The sequence below is a fragment of the Anomalospiza imberbis genome, chromosome 2 (assembly GCF_031753505.1).
Source record: "Anomalospiza imberbis isolate Cuckoo-Finch-1a 21T00152 chromosome 2, ASM3175350v1, whole genome shotgun sequence".
Lineage (NCBI taxonomy): Eukaryota > Metazoa > Chordata > Aves > Passeriformes > Viduidae > Anomalospiza > Anomalospiza imberbis.
In genome coordinates this window covers 31326040-31338740 of record NC_089682.1, presented here as the reverse complement: position 1 = coordinate 31338740, position 12701 = coordinate 31326040, and the positions used below count along the sequence as shown (strand labels likewise).

The 12701-nt window shown below is 46.2% G+C and overlaps 1 long non-coding RNA gene across 1 annotated transcript; it reads left to right on the top strand.

Annotated features, from left to right (window-relative positions):
• Positions 1-6117: 6117 nt before the first annotated feature.
• LOC137465983 (uncharacterized) lies at positions 6118-10692 on the top strand. The gene is made up of 2 exons (XR_010994927.1): positions 6118-6464; positions 10478-10692. It is a non-coding gene; the product is annotated as an uncharacterized lncRNA (long non-coding RNA).
• The last annotated feature ends 2009 nt before the right edge of the window (positions 10693-12701 follow it).

The window sequence follows — 12701 nt, the reverse complement described above, 5'->3', positions numbered from 1 at the left end:
CCTCCCCCAGATGGTCTCAAGTGGTCCCTGGCAGCAGGAGGGAGGGGATGAGGGCTTCTCCTCAGCCTCAGAAAGAGGGGAGGCTGGAGAGGAAAAGGCCAAGGGCAGGGCAGCCCAAGCACGCCAGGGAGGCAGCTGTGCTTTGGGAAGCTCGGTGGTGATGCCTCAGGCTTTAGTTTTTATATTTTTCAGATTCTGTGCTGCTTTAGTGTGCAGTTCTGAGCTTCATATTAGGGGGTGGTGAGCTCTCTTCACAGAGCAGGGAGACAAAACAATTCCTTCTCCAGCTGGGGACCAAGGACAAATGACCCACATTTCAGGCCTGGAAGGAATTGTTCCCTGGGAGGGTGGGCAGGCCTCGGCACAGGGTGCCCAGAGAAGCTGTAGCTGCCCCTGGATCCCTGGCAGTGTCCAAGGCCAGCTTGGATGGGGCTTGGAGCAGCTTGGGACAGTGGAAGGTGTCTCTGCCATGGCAGGGGTGGGATGAGATGAACTTTAAGGTCCCTTCCTACTCAAACCATTCTGGGATTCTGTGATTTAACAATAGGGAATTATTGGAAGTCCCTCTTGCACGGCTAGGAAACGTTACAAACCAGCCTGGATTTCCTAAAGTGCATTTGTGGGGAGGGGACAAGGCCACAGGGACACCAGCTCCAGGGAAATGCTGGGAGTCTGCCCCAGGTCCCTGTCTGTGTCCTGTGCACTGGAGTGGGTAATGAGCTCACTGAAGCTGCTTGTTTCAGACAAAATGTTCCTTATGCAGCGAGTCGGCGGCACCAGGCTGCTGCTTCCATGTGGAGCTGGAAAGCTCATCTGCACAGGCTGGGAGAGGCCAACGTGACAGACAGCTCTGAAGATGGTGCAGAAGGGAAAAAGAATAAAAATAAAGAGGAATGGGAGGTCAGGGAAAGTCCCAAATCGAACAAGCAACCCATGTGACAAACCCATGCAGCAGCTGACTTGCTCCCCTCGTCCTGCGTGCTCTGATGTGACATTGGAAGGAAAAGTGAGATTCCTTTTCTGCCTGCACTGCTCTGCTCTATTCATCACCTCCAGCTTTGGGGCTGGAGTGCTCAGGCTGGTGCAAGAGGAGCTGTCCTGACACTGGAGCAGGACCTGGAGAGGGAGCAGCATTCCCCAGGCAGCTGCTCTGCTGCTGCACCTCCCAGCTGGTAATGAACGGAACACAAGAATCAGGTGCCGTTAATTAGCAATGCACTTCTCACGTGATGTGCAGAGAGAAGCTTCAGAAAGTCCGAGATTTAGTCCAGAAATGCTTATGGGCTGTGTTGGTAACCACGTTGTTAAGCAAGTTTTTATAATGCATCTTTAAGCTCATTGCAGCTTCTCTCAGAATTTTCTGGAAAAGACATCATCCCGTTTTGGGATTGGGTCACCCAGAGGAGGTGAATAAAGGAATTATGAGCCTTCACAGCCTTCTTTGCACTGTTTCCAAGTGTGGCAGCATGTCACACTGTGACACGAAATAACTCACAGAAGCAGGCTAGATGTAAAAGGAAAGAAAAAGAACCTAAAAAAGCCAACTTTATTTTCTGACTCTACTGTATATACAGTAGTAAAAATGACAGTGGATTGGAGGGTGAAACTGCCACCTCTCCAACCACACTGGTCAAACCAACAGTCTATCAATACTTTTTACCTACAAAGAAGAATGTAAAGCAATCATTATTTACATGAGCATGTGTGAGAAAACTCAGTTGAAATATGTAAATATCAGAAGGCATAGGAACTTTTAGAAGAACTTTAAAACTCTCAAAAGAACAGGGTGACAGCAGCACTGACTGCAAAGCTCTCCATCGCTGGTTTTGACTGGCTGAGATAACAAACACATCCTGAGGAACTGCTTTCCATGGAATGCCTTGGAGCAGACAGCCATTTATAGAGCTCCAGAAAAGACCAGAACTGCTGTGGGTCATTACTGTCCCCAAATACCCTTGGTTCACAGGACACTGGAGTCATCTTTGCAGTGGCAGAGCAGTGGGGAGTGCGACTGGAACCCCAGAAGGCAAGCACACACTGCTCACGTGGGAGCTGGCAAAAAGCTTTCCCAAAAAAGCTTTTTTTTTAATAAAAAGCTGGATCATCCCAGGATCCCATCCATGTCCCTATCCCTGTGTGTGCCTTTGGTGCTGCAATCCTGTGCCTAATAAATCCCTGTGGCCCCATAAAACCCAATTACTAATGTGTTTAAAATAAAAGATGAATGTGTATTTATAACCACGTGTAATATTTTATATAACACTCTACAACAGATGTCCAGGGAGCAGCAAAATTTTAATTAAGGTTTTCTCATTGCTTTTCCTAAGGAGTCCAATCAAAGTCCCACTGAAAGGCAGGAGCGAGACACTAAAAAAACCCACACAGTGACAAATGTTTACATGTATTTTATAACTTATTCTGTAAAGGACATCTGTGGCTCATCTAGTGAAAAAAGGAAAAAAAGCCAAGACTATCTGGTATGAGGCTTTGTTCTATTTATGCTTCTGTAATGATCATGCCATGAGTAGTGTGGAAAAACCTTCAGTGTCCTGGATTTTTTTTTTGTGTTTGTCTCATGATTTATCAGCACTTTACAAAGAGGCAGAAATATGTTCGATCTCTGGGTTGATGCATTTTCAAGGGTGTCTCTCAGCAACTCCAGCTCTGCTGGCTGAGGGCCTTGCAAGTTCCATTGAATTGAAACCATTTTTGGGCACAAATGCCCAGTTTGCAAAGAGGGGCTTGAAGGAAAAAACTATTTGGGGGGTTGCCCTCTGTCCCCGGGAGTGTCCCTGAGTGGCCTTCTTGCTCCTGGGAGCCCCCTGAGTCAGGTCAGAGATGGGAGACAGTGGAATCCTCCTCTTAATGGAAAAGGAGATTTTCCTGAGTTCCAAGGAATTCCTTAGCTGGTCCTAGAGGCTGCAATAATGCTGCTGGAAAGCATGCTTGGGGTCCTGTCTGCCTCAGGAGTTATCTCCAAACCCCTGACCCCTTCTCCCCAAATCCACACTCAGTCTGGGAGCTCTCCTGGTTCCCTGTGGCCCTGAAGGACTGGGCTGGAGACAGGACAAAGCAGAAGAGGGACAACCAGGCTGTTTCCACGTGAACTTTCCTTGCATGCTGAAGCAGATCGGGCCTGCCTGTGAGCCAGGCTCCCCAGGAGAGCCATCTAAGTGGCATGGGAGAGCCCAGGAATCGTTTGTTTGCTGCCCTAGTGCAGAGCCTGCTCCATGATATTTAGGTGTTATTAACTGTGATTAAGTGCACGATCAGGAGACAGAGCTGCTCTCTTGGATTGCATTTCATATTCAGAGAAGGCTGCTGGCATGGTGCTGCAGCATCATGGGGTGAGTGATGGGATGGAAGTCAATTAACAGGTGGAAAAATAGGCTGGTACATGCAAAAGACTCTGAAAAGGGCACCCACTTCTTCCTTGGGATCTTACTCATGAGACAACAAAAGGGAACCCACACAGACGAAGGCTGAACCATTCATTTGGAAGTTTTAAATTTCTTCCCTGAGGGAAGAGAAAGAATATTTTTAAAGTGTCTGCAGTGTTAGAAATGCTCCTTTTTTGGTCTCAAGCATTTGTTTTTATAGCACATCTTCTATGCTGGATGCTGATTTCCCAGGATGCTGCACCTCAGAGCCTGGTGGGGCTCAGGGAAGGCACCTGTGGTGTGACCCTTTCCAGTGAGGTGGACAATCCTTTCTGCAAACTGCTGTTTTTAAGGGAGACCTAAAGTCTCTCTTCATTGTGTTTCCTTTTTGGGGTCCTGTGTTTGAACTTGTTCCATGAATTGGGCTGCTTTATGAAAAAAGCAACTTCCAGACCTGTCCACAACTGGCTTTCTTTCCAGTTATGGAAAAACTCCACTGCTCTTTTCACCATGCTAACCTGGCAAATTAAGTTTCTGAGGCTCTTTCCTAATGACAAACAAGGTGTCAACACCTCCTGAGATGCTCTGGGTGTTGCCCTTCCCTCTTTTCATACTGTTTCATTGCTGCTTCTTTCCTTTAGCACATGTCCTGCTCTGAGAGCTGTAGTCATTCCTGGCTGGGGGAGTTTGTGCAGCTGGAAATCACCTGGAAATCGGCCCTGTAGCACATCTGCAGGCAGTTTGTCACTTCCAAGGCACACACAGGACACTGAGCCCACCTCGGAGTCTGTTCTGACAGAAACTCTGGAGTTTGGTCCGGGTTTCCCAACCATTCAGCAGATTATCTGGGAAAATTGTTGTCTTTCAGGCAGACTTTTTAGAGCTGACAAGGTACCAAAAACGAGGGACGTCAGGCATTGTGAGGACACAGGGATGCCACATGGCCAAGGAGCAGCTGTGTCCGCAGGTAATTTCCATAGCCTTGCCTCCTTATCCCCTCTGGCTGTGACAGAATGTTGGTTCTGATGCTCGGAGAGAGAGAGGTTTGTAATTTCTCTGGCAGAAACAGGCCACGTAGGAAAAAGAGTGGCATTTCCCCATCCCTAGAAATGTGAGTGCTGGGAGGAAAGTGCACTCAGCCAGACCTGCCCAGGAGCCTGGCAGCACTGAGGATCCCTGGCAAAACCCTCTGTGCACCCCTTCCTGCCCTTCCCCTGGGAGCCCTGGTGCTCCTGCCCCTCCCAGAGCCAGGGGTGACTGCCAGGCACACACCCCACACCCCTGGTGTGGCCACAACTTCCCAAGTGCTCCACACTTAACAAAGCAGGAGGAGAAATCTTGGAAAATAAACGGCTGGCAGATGGCCTGGAAGGACAAAGCTGAATCTGAGGATTAAGCAGACCATAATAAAAGCTGTCATTACAGGTTGTCATCAGCGGTGAGTTATTTATTAGCTCTAAACAGTGCTCCCCTCAGACACCAAATGTCAAATGTTTTAATATGTAGGACCCAAATCTTCCCCTTCCAGCTGCTCCCATTCCGTTCTGCCAGCTGCACCGTCTCATCTTCCAGGACCTGCCAAAGAGCCCAGCATTAACATACCTTATTATGCACATTATTTTGCCTGAAGAGGCCAGATGAGGCCAAATCATTCTGATAATAAGCCCTGCTGTCATTAAATGCTATTATGCATGCTACTGTTGATCCCCAAACCTTCAAGGAATATTAATGAGGGCACGCTTGGCATTTGCTGCATGGATCCTGCAGTGGATGAGTTTGGCATTTATTGGATCTGTGGCTACACCAGTCACTTCTTTAACTCAGGAGAAAAATATGAGGTGCCTGGTATATGCAAAATATTCCCGATTCTCAGAAGATTTCTTCCCCCTTTAAAAAGGAATTGTGGTTTGGGGGATTGATTTGGATCCTTGGAAGGGAAAAGGAGGGAATTGCCTGAGGATGATCCAAATATTTCATTCTTATTCTTTGCAAACCTGTTTTAAGGTCAATTTGAAATGAAAATGTCATTATGAAATGAGGAGTTGAAAATAACAGCATGAAAATAGAAGCTGAATCATTTCAAATTCTCTGAATGACTTTTTTTTTTCTCCTTTTTCCCCCCCACTGAAGCAATGTATGATATTTTGACCTGAAGTTGTGACTAGCTTTGGTTAACCTAGAACTACATTTTTCTGTGATTTTATTGCTTGGGAAAAAAAACAGTCACCTGCTTTAAGTGTTCTGGCTTTTGTGGAGGAGGTATTTATATTATAAAGTTATTTTGACTGAAAGTTTCAGCTGTTGTTGGAATCTTCTGATTTCTTTTCTTAAGGTATTTATACTGCTAAAGTACAATTGTTTTTTCCTTTTCCTGTCCATTCTCTGCAAGTATTTTGACAGTTTTTATGTAGCGTGATTCCAACAGGGCAGTAGCACATAAAAATGGTAGGGGAAAGTGCCACAAGCTCTCCATTGTAATATGACCATAAATTCAAATTATTTCACTTATGGGTGGCCACTTCTGATACCTAAAGGTTAAAGCCTCCCTGGCAGTGATTAACTAGCCAGGATGTCAGCCAGATTTCAGTACTTGAACAGTCACTACTGTGGAAAATAACTTGAAATCTTTCCCCTGACCCTTTTGTCAGGCTGTCAGTGCCAGTGATTGATTTCAGTTCGTGCGGAGCCTGGGGCTGTCTCCCAGCTGTAATTGTGACCTAAAGTGCAGCACTGGACAAGTCAAGGTACATCTCTGCATTTCATGATCTCCTTTGCACCCAAGGGCACAGGGAATGGGACAGAGCTCACAGGGATGTGGGATTGAGCTGTGGAGGGGCTTTTTAAGAGTCTCAGCGAGTTAGAGAATTCCTCTCACCTTAATTCAAAATTAGCCAGAGAGATCAGAGCAGAGCAGCCCTCGGAGATGCACATTCATAGACATCAGCCTGGTGGAAAGCAGAGTTATTTTTGTTAATCCCGTGCTTCTGCTCAAAGAGAAAATTCAGGTGCTAACACTTTTGGGACCTCTTTGCGGGAGCTGAGCTGATGGCATCGGGCTTGTGTCACGTGCTGGAAAAAGGCAGGGTAAGAATTTTTACTTCAGCTAGCCTGCAGCCTAAAAAAATCCCACCAGAAAGCAGGCATCTGCATGTTTTCAACAGACAAATGGTTATAGATTAGAACATACCTTAAAAAAAACCCCAACAACCCCTTAGATAACATTTTCTGTCACCAAACAGAAAGAAACGCAGAGCACAGGCCTAAAATCAGAGTCAGAGGAAAGGACCAAAGTATTTTTAGCTTGTCTGGGTTCCCAGCCTAAGCGAGGGAATGACTTTAATCACATTTAGCCGAGCCCCAGCCATTCTCTCTGTGGTTGGTTTCAGCTGCACATGTCCCATCTTGGAGCAGCCCTTCCCAAGTGCACACAGGCAGCTTTGTTTACAGCCTGGGAAGGATCAAATGGTCTCTACTGGAGGGAAGGGAGAGCAAAGGGAGGCGTTTTCCTGAGTGATCCTTGCCCACAGAGGAAGCTTTATAACTTCACAAGCCAGGGTACAATATGTTCAACATATGTCAGTCTTTCCTCCCAGCAAGAGAGATGAATCACCTGTTTTCTCCAGAAGGGAGATGTTTAAATCCTCTCTGTTCATGAGGAAGAGGGAGCAGTTTTCTCATTGTGATGCATATTAGTAACAATCCCAGCAAGGAGTGCAGCTGATGCTTCACCGCTGATGCTTCACCACTGCTGCTGGCAGAAGGGATCTTGAGGAAAGGCCTGTTTTTCCATGAATAATGCAAATTGTTTGCAGTGTTAATTCAAGGCCCAGGGTAGGAAGTTTGCTCCATTCCGCATGGGGTCACACTTCCTCCCCACGGGCACTGATGGTGTGGCTGGGAGCCCACAGAGGAACTCTGTCACCTGGGGGAAACAATCTGGCTCATAAAGCCATGAAATTTGTGTCTGGAGAGGGGTAAGACAGGCAACACATCTCCCAGGGAAGGGGGCTTTAAAAAACACCTACCACAAAACATGCACGTGTGGGCTTCATTCCAGCCCTGCTCAAGAAAGCATTTCAGTCCGGTGCAATAGCAACAACTCATGGGCTTAAGTGCTTGCTAAAAGCCAAGTTTCTGTCAGAAACTCCCCAGAATAAGTGTGGTTTGCACATCAGGCTGCAGAGCTAAGGGAAACATTGCTGTGTAACCTCAAGAAGAGCTATGGAGGCTCCACTGTAAATCTGATCCTTGCAATTATTTCCATGATGACAACACCCACCAGCCTTAGCTGGAACCGATTTGTGCTAGGGATGCTGCAAATGGGGTAAAGAAAATGCTTCTTCTTGCAGAGAATTTGTGAGATAAGTATGTGACCAGGCAGTGAAGGGCAGAGGGAGCCCGAGGAAACCTGAAATGATTTGTCAGGTGGAGGGTTTCATTCTTGAGGCCACTTGTTGATTCTCACAAATTGCAGCTCTTTCTTTCAGCTGGCTACGCACAGCAATCTGTGACACAGTCAGGAAGGCCCCCAAGCTCATTTTGCTGTTTGCTTTGAACCAGCTTCTTTTAAAATTGTCATATAAAGGGGAACATAATTCTTCCCCTGCCTGGCAGGAGCAGGGAGAAATATTGCTTTGAAGAGGCCAAATAGTTTAAACTGTTCTTGCAACCAGCTTTTCTCGGTGGATGAATTGGTCACTCACATGAGGGCAAACATCTTGCTTGCACTGAGGTGAACACACAACCCAAGGCAGGTCAGGCTCCCTCAGAGAGCAGGTTTGGCCTTCATTTTCATGTGAACAAGGAACAAAAATGATCCAAAAGAGCACCTCGGCTACTCAACATCACAGTTTGCTTCCGCTCATGGGCAGGGCAAGAACTGGGAGTGGATTGCAACAGAGAAGTTGTTGCTCTGAACTCAGATTGAACTGAAATAGTTCAACAAGTGAAAATTATTGAAGTACCCTGGGAATAAAAATATGGAAGGATTTATGGGGAAGGCGAGTAGTTAGAGCAAACTTCAAAGAAAATGCATGCTTTGTGGTTTAAATTGTGTCCTGTGCTCCCTAACCCTCTGATTCCTGGAGGCAGAGGTGGGTTCTGGGGAAGAGGCACCTTTCCCAGCCTGTTCTGTGCATGCCACACCTGTGGACAGGCGAGTTGAGCTCGTGGACAGCCTCCACGTGTGGATGAACAGCTGTCCTGCTGCCTCATCCCAGAAACATCCTTCCCTCCACGCTGCTTCCAAACACTAAAAGCTTTTCCTCTTGCCCTCATCCTTCCGTTCATTTAATGATTGATTAGGCCCAGGCTAAGTGTTGATTAGGCTGAAAGCTTTCCTCAACTCTCAAAGTATTTCACTGTGCTTAGAAAAAAGGGCAGACAGACCCCACTGGTCAATCAGAACCCAGGTCCTGCTGGTGCCTTTCAGCCATCTGCAGCACATCCTGCTCATGTCAGCAACTTCCAGCATCTACTACTCATTTTAATCCTCTGTAAAACATGCAAGGCAGTATGGTGTGCATAATGCATGACCTACATTGTTAAAGTGTTAGGAATTCTGTTCCAATAGCTCTGAGATCTTAGCAAATCCATTTGCTACAGGCAGAAGAAAATAAATCTTAGTGTCACTGGGCCACTCCCCACGCTGCCTTGGCCTGAATGCTGGAGGTGGCAAATTTCTCACAGCACTCTGAGCCCTGTTTTGAAAAGTCCAGAAATATTCCAGAAACATGCAAAGTAAATATGCTAGCTCGTGTCAGGATCATTTGGAGGGTTATTCTTGTTTTCAGAAATATTTCTTCTTTGAAGTTGAAAAGTTTAATTGCAGCCCCAAGCACAAGAGTTGTGGCAAACCCTGAGGCTGAGACTGTTCTGCCTTTGGATATCAGACAGCCTGGCTTATACACACCGTGCTCTCCTTCCACCAGGATGGAGGGCTAAGGTTCTGCAAGCCTGCTTTGGGATTAAATAAAACATTCTGCTTTTGCAGCCTGTCACTTTATGAGCATTGACTAAATGCATAGGCAGCACTTCAGATTAATGCCTTCATTATCAGCTGGGATATTTAACCTGCCCATGGCCCCACTGCTGCCCCAGCCAGCTCCGAGCCCATGCTGGGGACGGAGGGAATTTAGATTGTTTAAAAATCTTTTTCAAGATTAATTTTAGTCCATCTGTGTAGCCCAGTCAACATGATCTCTATCTTTTATTGCCAGAGGAATCCCAGATACATTAATTTAAAGCTGGGCTGTTTGTTTAAAAAGCCATGGTTTGACTTTCTAGACCTCTTCAGTCCTCTTCATGTAAAATTCATGGCAGAATATTTTAAAGCTCTGCCTTGTAGCCAGGTGTGTGATTCTCATGCATTTCAATGTACAGGGGGTATTTTCCTGTATGGAAAATCAATTGAGCTCCCTACAGAAAAGTCCTAGGTTTAATATCTACCCTCGCTGTCTGTGGAGGTAACACAACAGGAATGGAATATCCAGGGATGTGGTCTCAAGTCCTTACTGGGACAGAACTGGTGCTGGTTGCAGAGCCAGGCTCTTGGCAGGCAAAGTGTGTAACACAGAAACCCCAGGCTCAGAAATTCTCCAGGAATTATCTGGATTTACCACACTGCATTTGCTCAAGCTGATAAAGGGCTCCATTTGCAAACCCGAGTTTAAGTGTCAAAATCTTCTGTGTCTACTAATTCACTTCATGTGTGCACACCAACATTTTATGGAGTTGTAGCTTCTCCTGCTTGCTATAAATCTCTTTAGAAGGGATCAAGTCATACATGCTGAGAATTCACAAAGCATGTTGAAATGCTGGCCCCACTAAAATGAGTGGGAGCCTTGCCTTTGGCTTCTGTAAATCCAAGGCTTTACCCACAGAATATAAAGAACAAGAGGATTTCTTTAGGCTTTAAAGTGTTTTTCTTCTCCTTGCTGGCATTTAAAGTTATACAGCACTTTTTGATTATCCTTTTTTTAAAACCTGATTTTGCTTTGCTTCAAGAGCAAGCAAAGGCAGTACTCTGAAGTGTGTTCTCTGAAGAGAACTGAGTGCCTCATCTACTAATGAACTGTAATTATCCTTTCCTTCAATAGAAATTGCACTTAGCCCTGAGCCTTGTGGGTTGCTGATTCACAGGAGAAACAGGTTCTGGGTATGTTTGGTACATTAGTACATGCACAGCAATACCTACACCTGCACACAGACCAGCAAAAATGGCTTTCCTGTGCCTATCAACTCATTTATCTGGCTCACAGAGCAGCAGAACAAAAATAAAACAGAACTCATAGTAATTTGGCTTTACCACAAATTCCTGTCAGTCTGCTCATTGTGTATTTTTGTCCATTTTTCTCTGTTTTCCATGGCTTGAAAATTCTTAGTGTCAGCCCTCACTTTGGGAAGACATTGATGTAAGTCCTCGGGCAGTAGATTAGACATCTTTGTCATATGTGTGCAGCTAAGAAACATCCAGGAATATCACTCAACACAACCAATTTCTACACTGTGCCCGTCCTGAATTCCTGTTATATGTCTAGATAATTTTATTTGCTCTAGGAATAATCTCCAACAGAAATTCAGTTGAATTATTGAGTAATCCGGGTACAAAAGTCTCTGCCTCAAGTTGGACTTTCAGATTGAATTAGCTGGTTTGCCTCAGAGGAGAGGCTAAAATAAGGTCAGGTCTGCATTTTCTGGAGCTCAGGAATGCTCTGGCTCTGCTGGGGTGGTGAAGGAAAGATCTCCAAGCTCTCCAAGGTCTCTGGCTCCCTTTGATGTTCTCCAAGGTTCTCTGAGAAAAAGGCATCACTTCCCTCTGGGGAGTCCTGCCCTTTCCTGTTTCAGATGCCCACATTCCAATAAATCCCTGATTCTGCCATTCAAAATACCTCACTGCCAATCCAGATAGGTGCACTGCAATCACAGCCAGATCCCTTTTGTTGCCACTCCATCTCTGCCTGTTGCCCAAGACCAAAATGAGTATTTCCAACACCAAAAGCAGCCTCAGGAGGAATTTTTTTTTTTGAAGCAGTGTCACTACATGCTTCTTTATGTGGCTCCTCCCAAAGAGCTCTCTCTAGTCCTCATTCCTCATAAAGCATTGCAAGGCAGGGATGATTTGAACAGATTTTGGAGGTTTTTATCTACTTCAGACCCTTTGTGAGAGTGTTGGCAGAGAGGCCTTGCTGTGCCAGTGAAGTTGAGTCCTTTTTCCTCCCTGTGGGAGAACAATTTCTGTAACAGAAGGGCACACATCCACAAAGTGATGTGCTTCCTATTTTATTCCCTTTGTCCTCAAATTAAGTCTCACATAGAGGCCTCAAGTACTTTAAAGGCCAGCCAGGCAGGGCTGTGACTTCCCCAGGGCTGTGTGCTCTGAAGCTGGAGTCACTATTCATTTGCTTGTGATCAGCCCAGCCTAAAGGGGGACTTCATTACTTATTGAGTCCTTAAAATAACCCTCCTTATTTGCAGTCCCTTTCCCTGCAGAGATCATTTGGGCCCATACGCAGCACTGTTTGGTTTTAAGTTTCCATTCTGTTATTGAAGAACAAGAAGTCTCACATGCCTAAAACAACCTCTTTCCTCTCCCTGCTCTCATTAAACCAACTGACAATTGACATGTTTAACTTTGTCAATTTTTTTTTTTTTTAATCATAAAGTTCAAGGCAGGTTTATGTGTGGAAAGACTCTCCTTTTCTCAGAGAGCCAGCTGGACCAAAGCCATATCAAAAACTTCCTGTAAGGAAGACATAACTAGAAAGGAGAGAGGAATTTTTCAGTGCCCCTCTCTGCATTAAAAGCAGCCCTGTGGCTGCAATGCCACAGCTGTCACGGGCTGGAAAGCACTTCCACAGGGACATTTCTGCAGGCATGCAGAGCTGGATGCAGAGCAGGGATGTGGATGGAGAGCAGCAGGAAACTGGGAGTTCAACGTCCTCCACTTCACACAGCAGAGAGCACACGTGCGGTACCAGACGTGGGGTGGGACACTCAGACCCTCCTGCCCCGTAAATCCCCTTTGCACACCCTTCATCTCCTGTGAGAACCTCTGTCAGTGGTCCACTGAGCCCAGGGTGTGAGCCTGGGTCCCATCCCTGCTCCCAACACTGATGGCAGCTGCATCCCTCCACCAGGCTACTGTGCTGGTTGCAAGGCTGCTCCAGAGGCCATCCGAGTCTTGGGGAGGCTTCCCAGCAGCATCTCTGGGGTTTGAATCAGCCCCAGGGTGAACAGCAGAGCTGGTGACCTGAGGGTGCAGCAGTGCTTTGTGTCTGCACAGACAAACACACGCTGTGTCCCTCCTTCAGTGGGTAACTC